The sequence below is a fragment of the Tamandua tetradactyla genome, chromosome 17 (genome assembly GCF_023851605.1).
Source record: "Tamandua tetradactyla isolate mTamTet1 chromosome 17, mTamTet1.pri, whole genome shotgun sequence".
NCBI lineage: Eukaryota > Metazoa > Chordata > Mammalia > Pilosa > Myrmecophagidae > Tamandua > Tamandua tetradactyla.
Window position 1 is genome coordinate 34,260,578 of NC_135343.1, and position 11,418 is coordinate 34,271,995.

Genomic DNA, 11,418 nt, shown 5'->3' on the forward strand with positions numbered 1-11,418 from the left:
ATTCAAACTACTACACTATTGCTTTAGAAGTTTTAACCAATAACAAAATATATATTAGATATGATGTATATATATTTAAAAGAAGGCAATATATCATACTTAGAACATGATAATTTAATTTAGATAACTTTAAAAATCAATTAAAATAGATTCAAATTAATAAAAGCAATTGACTCCAAATAAAAGAAATAGAAAATAGTACTAGGGCTAATGAGAAGATAAATTATAGGGTAATGTGAATAAATCAAGACCATTTCTATATATTAGCAATAAGAAAATATGATGCAAAAGAGATGTCATTCAAAATAACTACAAGGAATATAAAGTATCAGAAATAATTTTGGCAAGAAAAAAGTATAACCTAAATGAGAAATTAAATATTTGAAATAGGTCACCTATTAAATTACTTGATAGGTTTAATGCCATGTTTTGTTTTCATGGCATTAAACCTAATTTTAAATTAGAGAAAACATTAAGTTCACGTGTAAAAATGAAAACCATGGATACAACCACATATACCTCTATTTTAATTCTAAAAAGAGGAGTCATGGGGGTGTATTCTCTTTACCAGCTGTTAACATACATTACAGAGCAATAATAATTAAAGCAATGTGGAGGTGATGGAAAAGTTTGGTAATGGATGGCAGTGATGGTACCACAACGTTGTGAATGTAATTAGCACCACTGAATTGTATACCTGAAAGTGATTAAAATGGGGATGTTAAATGGTATATATGATATCACAATAAAAATTAAAAATAAAAAAACAGGGTGGTATAAGTGCAAGATTAAACAGATGGATCAATAAAACAGAGTAGTCCAGAAATATACCATATTGTAAATAAGAAGATGATATGTAATGAGAAGAGGCACATTAAACAATTAGGAAAGGAAGATTATAATTCTAATAAAAGCTAATGCCTGCATAGTGTATATTTTCTGCCAGGCACTCTCCTAAATGTTTTATGTATATCAATTCAGTTCATCCTCATAATAATCCTATACAGTAAATATTACTTTACTATTTATGAAACTGAGTCACCAGCAGTGTGACTTGTTCAAGGTCTCTCTCTCTCTCTCCCTCTCTCTCACACACACACACATTAGGATGACTAGTTACAAATGTATAAAAAGGAAAATAATTTTAGGGTAAAGAATACAGGCAAAAATACCATAGTAATGCATATTTAAAAGTGTATTATGGAACAACATGTTATCCCCTTGCTTTACTTTATACACTTCTGTATTTTTTGAAATCATTAACAAGTAGATATTCCTTTTATATTTTGAAGAACAAAATAAACAGACTTCTTAATTTTTAAAAGAGGTGTGAGTATCCATAAATCATCTTCTCACTTGTTTATCTGTTGAAATAATATGATCTATTCTTTCTTCCCATTCCTATTTCAAGCCCCATTCAACCCGAGTGAAAATGGACAAGATAAATCCTGAGAATTAGGGTAATTTACAGTAGTGTGGCTATAGAGTCTCAGTCTCAGGCATGTGGAAGTCATTAACAACACTGGTATATGGTTGTTTGGTGGTAGAATGCTCGTCTGCCACGTGGGAGACCAAGGTTTGATACCCAGACCATATACCACCACCCCCGCTCCGAAAACAGAACAAAAAACATCAGCTCATTCATCCAACAGAAGAAGTGAACAAGTTTGGATAAAAGCATTGGTGTCAAGAAACGACAAGTGGAATGAGCTAGGTTCTAGTAAATTAAAATCTATGCATCAACAACTTTTATTTATTATCTTCTTTTGAGTTCTACATATATCCCTCTCACAACCTTGCCACCCCTCCCTTCCTGCAGCAACATGCAGTAAGCCCTTTACAAAGCTGAAACAATAACTCTGGCGTCCAGCAATACAGGTCAAGTTTAGTGAAGAACCTGCAGCAGGGCAGTGCCACGGTGGCTCGGCGGCAGGGTTCCCGCCCACCTTGTGGAGACGCCGGTTCGGTTCCCGGTGCATGCCCATGAAAAAAAAAACCTGAGGTAAAGGTTTGCACATTAGTTAAAATCCGAAATGAAAAAATACTCAATACATTTGTTCGGTTGTGGTATTGAATGTTCAATAAACGAGGAAATATTTAGAAAAATCGAATTCACTTGTTTTCCTAGTCACTAAAAAGAATATCTGACTGTTAAAACCATCAATAACTCAATAAAGTACACGATAAAAGACCAGTTGAGAAAGGTCTTATGCCATCACATTGGAAGGATAGAAAACTCCAGCAGCTGCATCCCATTAAGTTCTGAGACCAATAAGTCCGTATGAATAAAATCTTAAAATGACAGCTTCTTTTCTTTCAGTTTTACCTATATGAGAAAGCTTACGGGCTGATTGCACTCCTCATTTCTTAACTTTTTTTTTTTTACGTGAACTTTTTGTGGGAAAAAAAGAAAACAAAAAGAACACCATAATAATACATTGCTCATCAGATTTATGCCTACGTTGAATATTGTTACACTTGATGTAAAAAGAAGGTGGCAGGCGGGGGTAACAGAGTCCTGGAGATGGGGGTTGCAGCAAGGGCTTGAGCCCAGCTCTGCCATTGGTCAGTTTGTGTCCTCTCGATGGTCATGTGGCTCCTTTCTGAGCCCCGGATTCCTTATCTATAAATTAAGGCTGTCATGCACAGGCTCTTAGGCACGTGTTTGGGGGGATAACAAAGCCCGTGTAAGTGAAGGTACTTTCAAAATTAGAAAACGCTTTACAACTGCCGGGCCTTCCTGTCAATATGGTTGCCAAGGTATCGGCCTGGAAGCTTGCTCTGTCATCTCCTGTCCTTGCCCTACCAGATTCTGCTCCCTCTACACTGAGCTAAGTACTGCTCCCTGAACGTTCCATGCTCTCCTTCTCCTTGTATTTGGACTTGGTAAATAACATCTCTATCTTAAAACACTTAACTCACTAGGCTTCTAGAACATTATTCATGCCTGATTTTCCTCCTACTTCAGTTTTCTTTTCTGGATCTTCCTCTTCTTCTGGATTGTTAAATATTGTTTCGCAGCTCAGTTCCCTGGCTCCTTCTCTTCTATCCCCTTGGTGAGCTCTTCAACATCTCATGCTGAGACTATATGTTCTCCCCCTGCATATCTCTCTGATTTGATCCCCCAGGGTATTTTTCTCTAATTCACTCATTCATTCACTCACTCACACACTCACTCAGTTCTAGCCCTACTGCCCACTTCAGGGCATTTGCACTTGCTCCTTTTTCATGGCTTCCTTCCTTCCTTTACTCAGGTCTCTTTTCAAATATCATTTCCTCATAGACTCCTTTCCTTGACTATCTTGTCTAAAATGGCATATAGCACCACAAACCCTCTCATCCTTTGTCCTGTTTCACTTATATATTTATTTCTTTACTTGGTTTCTGACTGGCACATTGTAAACACTGTAAATGTGGGAATGAATGAACAAATGAATGCTGCATCCTCTGACTGAAATGCCATTCATCCACTGGAATGCTGTTTATCCTTAAGGGGCAGCTCAAATATCACCTTCCTCAGAAGCCTTTTCCAGGTTGACCAAGCTGGCTTAGTTTTTCCAACTCTATAAATCCCTGACACCCTGAATTTATGTTATACCCATTAGATTGTCTTGTTTGTTTCCTTCTGCTTCCCAACCTCCCACCCACTACTCCGTATTTTGTTGCTCTAATTCAAGGGCATAGCAAATATCCTGCTGGAATCAGAATTCAAGGGCATAGCGAATAACCTGTTGGGCGCAGAACAGAATCTGGTTCAATAAATATTTGGTGAATTCTATGTTATGATATAGTGACCCATTTATTATATACTTTGGATGGACTGTTTATGTGTGTGAGATTTATTATATACTTTTATTATTATATATTTTTATTATATATTATAAATATTTATTATATATAATAAATATATATTTATATATATATAAATATAAATTTATGTATTTATTATTATATATTTTGGATGAACTGTATGTGTATTGACATAGCTCAATAAAAATAGAAATAAATAAAAAAGAACAAAGGTTAGGATTTCACAATGAGGAGGCACACAATAATTGTTAAGATGGTAGATTTGGTGCCAGTGAACCAAATAGCTGTGACTAGCTGTGTGACCACACTGAGCTTCGGTTTCCTCCTGTGTAAGATAGGGATGATAATTACTCAGGGTTCTCCAGGGAAATAGAACAACAGGAGATAAATATATGTGTGTGTGTGTATAAACATAAATAGTATGAAATTTTTATAAAAAAATTTCATGAATGAGTGAATAGCTGAATAAATGAATGAATTTAGGACATCAATTGAAATTTTTGATAAGCACTAATTATCTTGATAGAGAGTCATAGATTTTACTGCAGATGTTATTTCTAAATGAAATTTTATTTGACGAAGTTGGAGACATTTGAGTTAGATAGCCACCTAAGTGGGATATAGAGGGTTGATACAAGAATGCAAATAATTTCATGTTTATTCATTCATTTATTCATTCAATTCACTCACTCATTCAAGAAATATTTACTAAGCTTTCCATATGCCAGACATTATGTTCTAGGCACTAGGTATATATTTGTAAATATGACAAACTTCTTGCCCTCATAGGGCTTTTGTTACGATTGCCATAATAGCGCCATGTATCTTAATCTTTTGTTTTGTGCAGAAAATGCTGCTAGGTTCCACTTAATTTTTTAATTGACACTGACATACCTAAACATCAAGATAAACCTATCATAATTAAAATGTTTTTCCTGATTTTTAACACAAAAAGTATTATATACATACACATATAATATATATGGAAAGAATAAATATGGTAAAAATATTAGCAATTGGAGAGTATAAGTAAAATGTATATGGGTATTCAATTTTTTTATAGGCTTGAAAATTTTTCAAATAAAAAGTTAGAAAAAGTATATGTGTATTTTTATTTTTAAATTCAATTTTTTATTTCTTAGATATTTCTAGATTATTTTTATAAAAGGCTGTAGTAGCACACACATACAGACACACCTAACATAAACGTGAGCATACCTACTTCTACAGTTCTATCTTCAGCACAGGATATTATTCTATTGTTATTTTCTTGACCACTAATTTCATATATTTGTTAGCCACTTGGAATTCTTCTTCTGTGAATAGTCTGCTCATGTTCTTTGTCCTTCTCTCTCTTAGTTTGCCTTTTTTTCTTATTAATTTGTGAGAATATTAACCCTTTGCCTTGTCATGCATGTGACAAATATTTTTACCAGTCTTTTAATTTTGATTATGATTTTTATGCCTTTTCCAAGTTGTTTTTCCTTTCATATAGTTAGATATATCTTCCTTTTCCTTTTTGGCTTCTGACTTTCTCAGGTTGCTTAGGCCTCTGATCATGATCATAAATTTATGTTCTAGTTTGCTAGCTGCCAGAATGCAATATACCAGAAACAAAATGGCTTTTAAAAAGGGGAATTTAATCAGATGCTACTTTACAGTTCCAAGGCCGAGAAAATGTCCCAATTAAAACAAGTCTATAGAAATGTCCAATCTAAGGCATCCAGGGAAAGACACCTTGGTTCAAGAAGGCTGATGAAGTTCAGGGTTTCTCTCTCAAGTGAGAAGGTACATGGCGAACACAGTCAGGGCTTCTCTTGGCTGGAAGGGCACATGGTGAACACGGTCAGGTTTCCTCTCTCATCTGGAAGGGTACATAGTCAACAGAGCATCATCTGCTAGCTTCCTCTCCTGGCTTCTGGTTTCATGAAACTCCCCAGGAAGTGTTTTCCTTCTTCATGTCCAAAAGTCACTGGCTCGTGGACTCTCTGTTTCGTGGTGCTGCAGCATTCTCTGCTCTCTCTGAACCTATCATTCTCCAAAATGTTTCTTCTTTTATAGGACTCCAGAAACTTATCAAGACCCACCCAAATGGGTGGAGACATGTCATCACCTAATCCATTTTAAAACTACTCTAGATTACATCACATCTCTAGGGAGATTATCTAATTACAGTTTCAAACATACAATGCTGATTAGCGATTAGAAGAAACAGCTGCCTTTACAAAATGGGATTAGGATTAAAACATGGCTTTTCTAGGGGATTTACATTCTTTCAAACCAGCACAATTTATATACACATTTTCTTAAACTTTCTTCTAATTATGTATTTTAATTTTTTGTATTTGAGTCTTTAAGCCTGTAGAGAATATATTTTAGCATTTGGACTATAGGAGAAAGACTCTAGAGTTAATTTCTAATAAATCTTAAATAAGGAGACAGGGTGGACAGAGAAATTTTTTTAGCCCTAATGACATGCAAAATTAATTGTAATTGCCTTTTTCCTACAACTGTGGGGACCTGTCATTGGGATTTCCCGAGTTCTAGTTCTTTTGGTGGGTCTTGATGCATCAGTAAAACTGGATCCAGAAATCACCTGCATTTATGACTCCAGTTACAATGTACTATGAATGTAATATGTGTCCACTGTAGAAAATATGGAAAATATAGAAATGTACTCTTGAGGTGGTATCATGACTTTGATAGTAAATATGTGACCCAGTATCTTGTTAAGAACAAAGCTATCATTGTGTTTATTTGATATACAAAGTCTTTTCAATCTCAAAACTCGCATCGTTGTGATTTTTCAACTTTGTTCTGAAGAGTCCTGGGACAATGAAATCACCCTAGGAGTTGCTGTGGGGAGTGGAGAGTGGGAAGAGGGGGCTCCAGGTCACCCACTCTGGATCCAAACAGATAAGTCTGCATAAACTCTCGTTTTCTAAAAAGTTTGAAAACAAGACAAATAAAACCAATGTTCAAGTGCAGGATTACAAAATTGCAGTCTATTTAATTTTATTTCAAGCTGATACCATTTCTTTTTCTTTTTTAATAGTTTTATTCACAAACCATACAATCCATTCAAAGTCTACAATCAATGGCTCTCAGCATAATCACAGAGCTGTACATTCACCACCATAATCAATTTGAGAACATTCTCTATATACCCTCCCATTATTGATGCTTACTTAGCTTTGGTATAGAACCTGTGCTTACAACTGATGAAAGACTATTACAATGTTACTGCTAACTATAGTCCTTAGTCTGCATTAATTGTACATTTTCCCGTATACCACCCTCTTATTAACACCTTGCAATAGTGACATGCATTTGTTCTAGGAAGAATTTTCTTATATTTGTACAATTAACCAGAGTCAGCATCCATAACAGGCTTTGCTATGTTATACAGTCCTGCGTTTTATCCTCTAGTTTTCCTTCAAGCAACATACACAACCCTAGACTTCCCCTTTCAACTATACTCACACTCACCACTGTTAATTACTCTTACAGTACTGTGCTACTATCAATTCTGTCCATTTTCAAACATTCACAATCCACCTTATTAAAAATTCTGTATACCTTAAGCATCATCTCCCCATTGGCTAACCTCTTTTTATCTTCTGGTAACCTGTACTCTAGATTTTAACTCCCAGAGTGTGCTTATTATAATTAGTTCACATTAATGAGACCAGACTATACAATATTTGTCCTTTTGGGTGACACTACTTCTTAAATTTAAAATGATAATAATAATTCGGACTCCCCTCTCTCTGCTCAAACTATCTCACCCTGCCCTTTCCTTGATTGATCCTCATACATGTGTTCTTTGGGTTAGTTTCCTTCTGCCCTAATTTCTTCCTTCTTCCAGGCTGTCTTTCTTGATCCATAACTTTGACGCCTTGTTCCCTTGCCCTTTGGTGGTACCACCTGTAAAGGGGTCCTCAAGGCTGCCAGGTAGAATGTTTCCCACTATCCACAACAACCATTTCAAACTTCCACAAGCCTCTAACTCTTTCACCGCCAAGAATGACCTCACCTCCTATTTCAGAGAAAACCAAAGGCTTTAAAAGGAACTCCCCCAACTTCCTGCCTCAAAAATAACATCCTTCCTTTCCTTCGATGAAGGCTATTTTCTCCACCTATGCTGTGGATCACACACCCTACCCCATTCTCTGGGCTTTGTGCTGTTAATCTTCCTTTCTCTCAATCTTGAATCTCTATGGTTTACTAGTCTCTAAACCTAGTCAGTTATAACAACTATTGGATTGGCTTGTCATGAAGTCTCCTGCCTCTTGTACGCATCTCTGTGACATTGGCATTCTGTGATGCCCCGGAGCCAAGAGTTCTTCACTGTAATCTGTGTCCTTTTGGTAAACAGATTTAGTTTTCCAAGTGAGCAGATGACAAATAGCTGGAAGAAATTGTTGCATTATAGTTCTTTTAAGGCTTTTTATCACCATGGTGTTGATGCTTTGGGCCATTTTTGTGGAAGGTAATTAAGAGAAGGTTCTTTTGAGAGTTCTTCAACTTTTTGGTTACACAGAGAAAGAGAAAGGGAGACAACTTAGTCAAGTTACTGAAAATAATATTGGTAAGAATTAACAATTTCCAGGGACCCAAGGATCCAAATAACCTAACTGATGTCTGGTCTCAGAAATTTAACTTACTGTTATCTACATCTCATAGACAAAGAAGAGATGACACAATAAGGGACTCCATGTATGTAATGTTTTTGAGAAGGCATTCGAACTAGAAGTCATAAAAAGACTCACAGGGCATCTACTAATTTTTCTCTGTCCCCAATTTCTTTGTCTAAAATTTAAAAGATAAATGAAAATATCTGAGGCTCTTTGGCCTTTAAGTTCCTTAAATTTCATTTGTTAGACTGCTAGTATCAGCAAACCATTCATATTTATTTGTTCAGGCACTTCCATTTAGTGGATTTAGGATTTGTCTTTGTAACTATACTTTGACACCCTTGTATGAAGTAACGTCAGAAATCAAGACACCGTGTTGATAATGAAATAGTTACCTGCCAAAAGGTCTTTGCTAAGTTAAGATTTAATCTTATGCGCTTAGCTTCTACAGAAAGGTGATTCTAAGAAATGTCCTTTCAAATAAATAGTCCTATATCTTTGGCAAAGTCAAATCAAAGACATCCATTTATTCATTTCTTTAACAAATATTTATTGAATCCTGATTACTTGCCAGGCTGGGGATACAAACATGAATAAAGGCCAGTCCCTGCCCTGAAGGAGAGTTCAACCTAGTTGAGATGTAGACAAATAAATAAATCATAATGTTAGGGTATCTGTAATTAGAGGAATGAATAAAATGCTATGGGAACAAAAGGAGAAGGAGTGAGTAGTTTTGCCTCAGGAGGAAGGAGGGCTTCCCAGAGGAGGTATTAAGACAGCTGGGTATTGAAAGTTGAGAAGGAGCTCACCTTACCAAGAGGGAGATGCCAAAAGACATTCTGGACTCTAGAGCCTGAATAAAGATAAAGATGGGGCCTCGTGAAGTCATAGTCATTGGTATTTTGGCTAGGATAGAAAATGAATGTAAGGATTTATCCAGAGGTGAGGTCAGAAAAATAGGTTAGGGACAGATTTTAAAGAGCCTTGAGGTATAGGGTAACATTTGCAGGCCCTGAGTCAGACAGTCCTGTGTGACTTTTTTATCGTTTACTAGCTATGAGATTTTGGGTAACTTAACATCCTAAGCCTCATTTCCCCATCCGTAAAAGAGGAATACATTCATTCAACAATATTTATTGAGCCAGTTACTAGGCCAAGAAGATAATGATGATGATTATTGTCAGGACATGTTAATAAATGTAAAGCACTTTTAAAAAAATTATTTATTTTTCTTGGGGTAACATATATACCATAAAATTTGCCATTGTGATTATTTTTAAGTGCACAGTTCACTAACATTCATTACATTTGCAATGTTGGGTGCTACCATCACCACCATTCACAGCCATCCTAGTAAGTATAAAGTGAATGTAAAGCATTTTGAATGGTGCCTGACACATAGTAAGTGTTGAATAAATGTTAGATATTATTATTATTACTATTATTATTGTTACAGTAGGACCTAGTTTTACACAAAATTAACACATGAATTCAGGTACATGTGATTGGCAATGGAAAAAATAAAGGCGAAGAGAGAGAATTAAAATTTTTAGAAATGATTGCTATGATGGGTTTTGTTGCTTATTATAATTAGAGTGTTTATTTGCCTTATTTATAAAAAATATGTGATAGGTATGTTCGAATAAGAAATATTTACTTAATAGTAGGGTTCACTGTTATGCGGGATTTTCAGTTCACATGAAGGATCTTGGAACTACCGATCCTGTTAAATGAAGTCCTATTGTATATATATTATGATGTTAAAATTTTTCTCCTACTTCACTTTCTTCTTATTTTTCTTTTCCTTCTATGAGGAACAGTGTGTTCTTTTTCCTGAAAAGAGTGGGGAGCCATTGAGATTTCTAGAGAAGGAACAAGATTAGAATTCATTTTAGAAAGATCACTGGTTGCAGAAGAGTATAGAAAGGATGGAGAGACAGATTGGAGTTGGGGAGAATAGTTAGAAGGTGATTCTGATTGTAAGAGATATTGAGGACCTATCTTGTATTAGTGTGATAGGGTTGGAGATGAAGGCAGAGAACTATCTGAGAAATATTTAAATGAGAAACCTTGGTGATGGATATGATAATGGAGGTGAAGATAAGGAGTCAAGGACAACTCTCATATTTCTGGTTTGGGTAACATGGTTAATGGGACCTACGGAGAATGAATAAATTGAGACTATATGGGGAGAGGTTGGAGTACAAAATGAGAACAAATTCTCCAGCTTGGGACAATAGGAAAGAGGTATGGGTTTGTGTGTGATGATAATAAGTTTAATATTATACATGTTACCTTTGCCTTTTTTCTTTTAATTTTTACTTTTCCCTTTATTAGCAAGTTTTGATGCATTTTTAGTTTTTGGTTTCCAGAGGGCATTTTTTACAAATCTTGAAGCTGCACCTCTGTCCAACTTCCCAGCTTTCTTCTTGTCTGTTATTTCTTTGACTCTATTCATGTATACTCTGATTCTTTTCATTTTCTGCTTTACTGGATGTTCCTTAGGATTAATTCCTTGAGTTGCCAAATAAACCCAAAACACTGAATTTAATGTGTATGCAGAAACTAAGTCTACTTTTGCTTGTTCAAGTGGGTCCAAATTTTTAAAATACCTTCTGCAACAACTCATTTCTAGAAACAGACATCATAGTCTTGAGCATCTCATCCACAGCACCAATGGAATTTCAAATGCTGATAAATACTCATGAATTTCTACTGGATAGTCTTCATTAATTTCTTCATTTGCCATTATGACCAATCAGAACATGTAAAGCATTCATTCCCTTGAATGTCTCCTTTTGTATTTTCTTAACTTTATTATCATGAATTCTGAGTTCTGCTAAGGACTTGGGAAGATTAAGCGGCATTTCACTTAGTTGATTGTGGGACAAATAAAGCCTTCGTAACTTCTTTGTGGTTAGAAAGTCTTTTGGGTGAATCTTTGCTAGCTTGTTGTTTGTTCAGAATCAGA

At 35.4% G+C, this 11,418-nt stretch overlaps 1 pseudogene; it reads right to left on the bottom strand.

The window, feature by feature from the left end:
• Window positions 1-10,758: 10,758 nt before the first annotated feature.
• On the bottom strand, window positions 10,759-11,199 carry LOC143661556 (nuclear nucleic acid-binding protein C1D pseudogene; annotated as a pseudogene).
• Window positions 11,200-11,418: the final 219 nt, after the last annotated feature.